This window comes from Hyperolius riggenbachi, chromosome 3, assembly GCF_040937935.1.
Source record: "Hyperolius riggenbachi isolate aHypRig1 chromosome 3, aHypRig1.pri, whole genome shotgun sequence".
Lineage (NCBI taxonomy): Eukaryota > Metazoa > Chordata > Amphibia > Anura > Hyperoliidae > Hyperolius > Hyperolius riggenbachi.
The window spans coordinates 299,119,705-299,125,704 of NC_090648.1; positions in this window are offsets into that span (position 1 = coordinate 299,119,705).

Genomic DNA, 6,000 nt, shown 5'->3' on the forward strand with positions numbered 1-6,000 from the left:
TCTAATTTGCATGGTTGTTCAGGGTTTATGACAAAAAATATTAGAAGCAGAGGATCTGCAGTTCAGCCGGGCAATTTGCATTGTTTAAAACAATAAGTATGGCAGCCTCTATATCCCTCTAACTTCAGATGGGCTTTTAATGCACCACCAGGACTCCCTATTGGTCCTTCGACAGACTAATGGGGACCCCCACATGCCCGCCCCCAAGTTAAATGGGCATAGGGGTACTAAGGTACTAATGCACCCCTTACCAATTTCGACAAAGGGTTACAGATAAAAACAATGAAAAAAGTCCTTTATTGTTCTTAATTAACCATAAATACTTACCTATAATTAATGACCCCCCATATCCTTGGAAATGATCACATGCCAATATCCCCTGGATGTTGATTAGAAATCCTTGCTGCATGGGATTTTTTATTTTTTTGCAGTTACCCTTTGTGGAAATGAGTAACTGGTACATTAGTACCCTTACACCCATTTCCCTTGTGGGCAGAGGCAGGCACCCGAGGGTCCAATTATGTTATTTTAAAAGGTACATATAGGTCTTGGAACTTGGTATATATTAAAAGTACGCAGCTAAATGTAAAAAAAATACTTTAAAGAGAATCTGTACTCTAAAATTCTTACAATAAAAGTCATACCATTCTATTAATTATGTTCTCCCGGGCCCCTCTGTGCTTTTTCTTCCACTCCCTGCTGCGATCCTGGCTTGTAATTGCCAGTTTAAAGCAGTATTTACAAACAAAAGACATGGCTGCTAACCAGCTTGTGATAGGCTGAGAGGAGCTTAGTCTGTGACTCACACAGAGCCTGCAGGGGGCATGGAGAGGGTGTGTATAGCTTCTATACTATCACAAGCAGAGCAGCACATTCCTGCCTGAGTCCGACAAAGCCATCAGAGGAAAGAAGATTAGATTATATAACAGAGATAATACAGCCACTGTGCAACTAGGAAAGGCTGCAGTAAGACAGACCACATTAGAACAGGTATAGGAACTTATAGGATAGAAGAAATAAGGCTGAAAATTTTGTTACTGAGTCTCTAACATTTTGCATTTTCCACAATTACAAGTTACACATTTGCTGGAAAGTTCACAATATGCTTTTGCATCATACTTGTAAATTTTGCAGAACGCTCCAGGCCATGTGAGCACGATTCCAAATGGTGCGGCCTTCGCCAGGCGCAGAAGATGCCAACCTGGTGTGGTCGGCATCTGCAATGGAGGGGATCCCTGGACACCGGAGCTTCAGCGAGGGACAGATCCGCTGCCAGGGGCTGGAGGAAGCCCCAGGTAAGTAGATCTTGTTCTTTTATTTTTTACTCTGACCTGTCCTTTAAGAAAAGAGAATTCTTATTTCTGTCATAAGAGCTCCCTCTCAAAGTGAAGCTTCCTTCAGGAGATGACATAAAAATGGCAACAGATACTGTGAGATGGGGAACTTGTGCTGCAACACACATGACATTACTTTAGAACAATATGGGAAATAGGACAGCACCTTACAGTAGGAGCTAAAGGTTGTTGTAGTTGATGTGACACTGATAAATGATAATCTAGTGCCATTCCTCCCAAAATAGCATTTCAGGGCGGAAGTGAAGGAAATAAACTTCTGTGGGCTGCATTAAGTTTAGCACCTGAAGCAATGAGTGTATGAGAGCAGCAGCTGCAAGGTAGAGGTCCTAAGCTGTGGCTGTCTTGGATGGCTGGGGACAGCTGTACTTCATCCTCTCCTGTGGGAGAAATAGTGACTATCAATGACAGGTTTCTTCTTGCCATCATTACACTTCCCATATCATCATCCTATCGTGCTGCTGATGTTCCTCCTTTGACAAGGAAACATCTGTTTCAGTGATGGTCAGTAGCCCCTGTGGGCCAGTAACAGCTGGTTGGGGCAACCTAAATGTGAGGCTGGCAACATATTTTTCCACTGCTCCACTGCATAACACAGTAATCACAGAAGATGGACTGACTGACAATACACTGTAACAGTGGTAATGTAATACAAAGTATCTGCTATTATAAAAAAATAAAAAAAGATATATAGTGATTGGTATCCTAAAAGGATTAGGTATTGCAACATTAAAAAGGGGAGTAAGTGAGAACTTACCACCTGAAAGGACACAATTAAATAACACTGATCATACATTTAAAGCGCTAGAATATTTTGTGGGCCACACACACTTCCTCAGGTGTCAGAGCTACAGCTATAGCTAGAAAACAGCATGTATGTGTCTTTTAGAAAAAAACTGAAGATCACATTATACACATAGTCCAAAGGGTGATGAGTGGGCACACCTTCCAACAAGGTTCGGGTTGTGGCATAGGCAATGCCGCAGCCAAATCAGCAGTTCAATATATCAGCACACAGTTTTTCAAAAAAAGCACGCCCTTTTTTTGAACCATTTATATAGACAGGAATAAAGCAGACATTTGTTTTGGGGGCTGCACAGTTCCCCTTTATCAAGGTGTATGGTTACAAGCATCCAATGCTTGTAACTACACGCCTTGATAAAGGGGGACCCTGCGCGGCCCCGAAAAATAATTGTCGGCTTTATTCCTGTGGATATAAATGGCTCAATAAAGAGCGTGCTTTTTTGAAAAACGGTGTGCTGATATACTGAACTGCACATTATACATGTGACTGATTGATCTAAGCCAGCGGTCCTCAAACTTTTTTGTTCAAGGGCCGAGCCAACATACTTCAGACTGCTGGGGGGCCGGAACGTACATAAAATGATGTTAGAAAAACTTTACATTGAATCTAGGTTTTGATTTCCCCTAATCATGCCCGGAGGAGAACTCCCACCAGCATTCAGTCATGCGGTGCCGGAAGATCATCTTTGTGCACCAGACAGTGAAGCATATCCAGGAGACAACCTGCAGTCCAGTTGGACAGCAGTGTCATCTGATGCAGAATTGGAAGCCAGTTAATGACTGCTCCCCGGCTTCTACAGTATGTGGATTGGTGGTGCAATTCTATATGCGGGCAACAAATATTTAAAGGTGCAGTGCCCACATCTATAAGTTATACATTTTGTCTTTGGGGGCCAGTAAAAATGCCTCATTCGGCCCACAGGCCTTAGTTTGAGGACCACTGATCTAAGCAATGCAAGCTAAAAATTAGAGTAGAGGATACAGAGCATCCATCTTGATGAATTGCGCTAACTGCATACATTTGCTTGGATCTTGGCTCTCAAGACCACCCCCATTGCTGGCATTATTTTCAGGAATCGCTTGTTCTGGTACACCAGCTATACCCGATAAAAAAGAACAAAAAAAACAAAAAATACAAAAAAAAACAGAAATCATCATGAAGTATACAATGCCCTAGATTCATGAAGGGTTACTAAACGCTTACCTTTCGTTTACCTTATTGAGCGTTCAGTAATTTAGCACTATCATTTTGCAGAAGTTAGTATTCATGAATGACATTGCATGTCAATATCGTGCATGCAGTGTTCTGGCGGTAATAGTGCGGTAGTTGTGCGGTAAATTTTCCGAAACTAGTATTCAAGAAGCAGAAAGGGGGCGTGTCAAGGCGGTAAATTCCAAGTGCAATATCGCCCGCATTGCCCTGTCGTTATTTATATTTCTGCTGTCGGTGTGTTTAACAGGAACCTGAACTGAGTAAAATTATTTAAAATAAACGCATGATGTAGCTGCAAATTAATTATTACATCCTTACCTCTCAGAAACTCACCATTTTCTTCTTACAGTGATCCCTTCCAGTTCTGACAAGATTGCTGCCAATTATATATCAGCTGCTGTCAGTAACAACTGAATGTGTAAGGTAATGTCCATGTTTCCCTACGGCTCAAGTGGGCAATATTACAGTTTAACAGTGTGCTGACCAGGAAGCTGTTATGGGGTAATCGACATTTTTTTTTTTTTGTGACGATGTGTGTTTATTTTCACTTTTCATTTTCAGTTCAGGTTCTCTTTAAATGGCCCACAATGCACTTCTTTACCCACAATGCACTTTGAAAAGAGCTTGTATTCGCTAAAAGATCGCAGGTGTCGATATTTACCGCATGCTTACCAAACACAAGCGATCTTTTAACGAACAACTGCCGACAACTAAATAAAATTGCTGAATACTGCTAAGCAATCGGTAAATTTTGCATGCAGTAAATTAACGAACAGCAAATTTTTACCGCAAACTGTTTGATGAACTAAGGCCTTTGTCTCTAAATGAATTATATTTTGATGAGTGACTTCCTCTAAAACTGCAGAACCAAACCAAGGATCACTAACTACATAAAAAGTCAAATTAAAAAAATACGTTGTAATGCTCTATAACTGCACCACACAATGTTTTGGCTTCACCCATACTTGAACTACGTATGTATTACTAGCATTCAATGTAGCTATGGCAGGATTTCACCCAATGATTCCAGTGCTGATACAGTGCCAGGTGAAGTGGTTACAGATTAATGTCTTTTCTGTAGTGCTCACATTACAGCAACTGTTTTTTTTTTTTAATAAGTTTTATAAAACAAGTTTATAAAACTTATTTTAATATAAATTATATGAGCAGATAGTGGTATGGCCACATTTCTCTGGGATGATTTTTGCCGAGTCTGTATCTCAGCTTTAAGGACAGGCAGATCCTTCAGCTGTTTATCATATCTGCCATTTAGAAGCGACTTTATTGATGTACCCATTTCAGCAGGCAACTCTTTTCTTTGGACTTTGTGCATCATTATGAAGATAAATTGCACCAGGAAACCCCCAGATATCAATAGCTGCCATCCCCCAGTGTCAAGAAGAAAAATAAAGTGCACTAAACGGAGCTCCCGGTATGAAGAGCAGCTGTATACATGTAAAGTGATGAGCGTCTGCCTGTGTTAAACCAATGGTGGTTCTGCTAATCCCAGTGGATTTTATGCCATGCAATAATGAAAAAGCTGGCTGGACTCTATCACACTGCAAGCTTACTGGTGATTGCAATACTTTTTTAATGATGCAGCATTTCCAGATGAAACAGATCTTCTGCTTTTCAGAATTATTAAAAAAAAGAAACAAAAAAAACCCAGAAAAGAGTGAGATAAAAAAAAATTCACAATGGATTTCGCGAGACAACAAACATTATGTGAATGTGCTGCCCTTTAAGAATAAAAATAAAGGAAATATAATGGAAATACTGATGTGCACAAAGGTTAAATGACAGTCTACAGAAATACGTCCTTTGCAGAAGTATTTGTCATGCTGACTACATGATAGAGGATTTATTTTTGAAAGATCCTTTCCTTGTTCTCTATAAGTCTACCAATACTGAATCAAAATGTCTTATTTGATTCACTTACTTCTGCATACTGTTAGTGCTGCCTACTAGTAGCAGGGTTATTTTCTAGCAATGCAAAGGAGCAATACGAAAAATAGAAAGTAGGTAATTATTAATGGCATTCATTCATACAGTGCCAACATACTCCATAGACCTCCAAAGACTACACCAAGCCATCACTTGTTATTCAAGGAATAAGCACTTATAAAACTAACATTTTTAGACCACAGTGGGCATTTCACAGGAAAATACCGAGATACAGAAAGAAAATTCTAAATGCATTCAAACTTGGCATTACCTGGACAGAATACAAACCAGCAGGGTCTGCAAGGCAAAAGGGCTAACTACTGATTTGCTAAAGCAATACTGTTGTGCTTTAAAAGATAAATAACTCATCATATACAGTCATTAAATCCTCGCAGTCAAAGCTGGTGCAGACATGGCTGAATATGCAAAGCAAGATTCTACTGCAGGAAAGAAAGACTAAATAAAAAACAGTATGAAGATGCACTTTAGTTAGTCCAGAGAGTATAGGTGCTGGAGGTGCCCTGTCAAAAAACTGTTCCCCCATTGACTGTAAGAGGTTTGGCTAGCTTAACCTCCTTGGCGGTAAACCCCCTCCCCCCTCCCCCCCCCCAGACCCCGTGCGCTGCCTGGGCAATCAGTGCCAGGCAGCGCTGAGGGTCGTTCGTGGACTCCCAATGACGTCCCGAC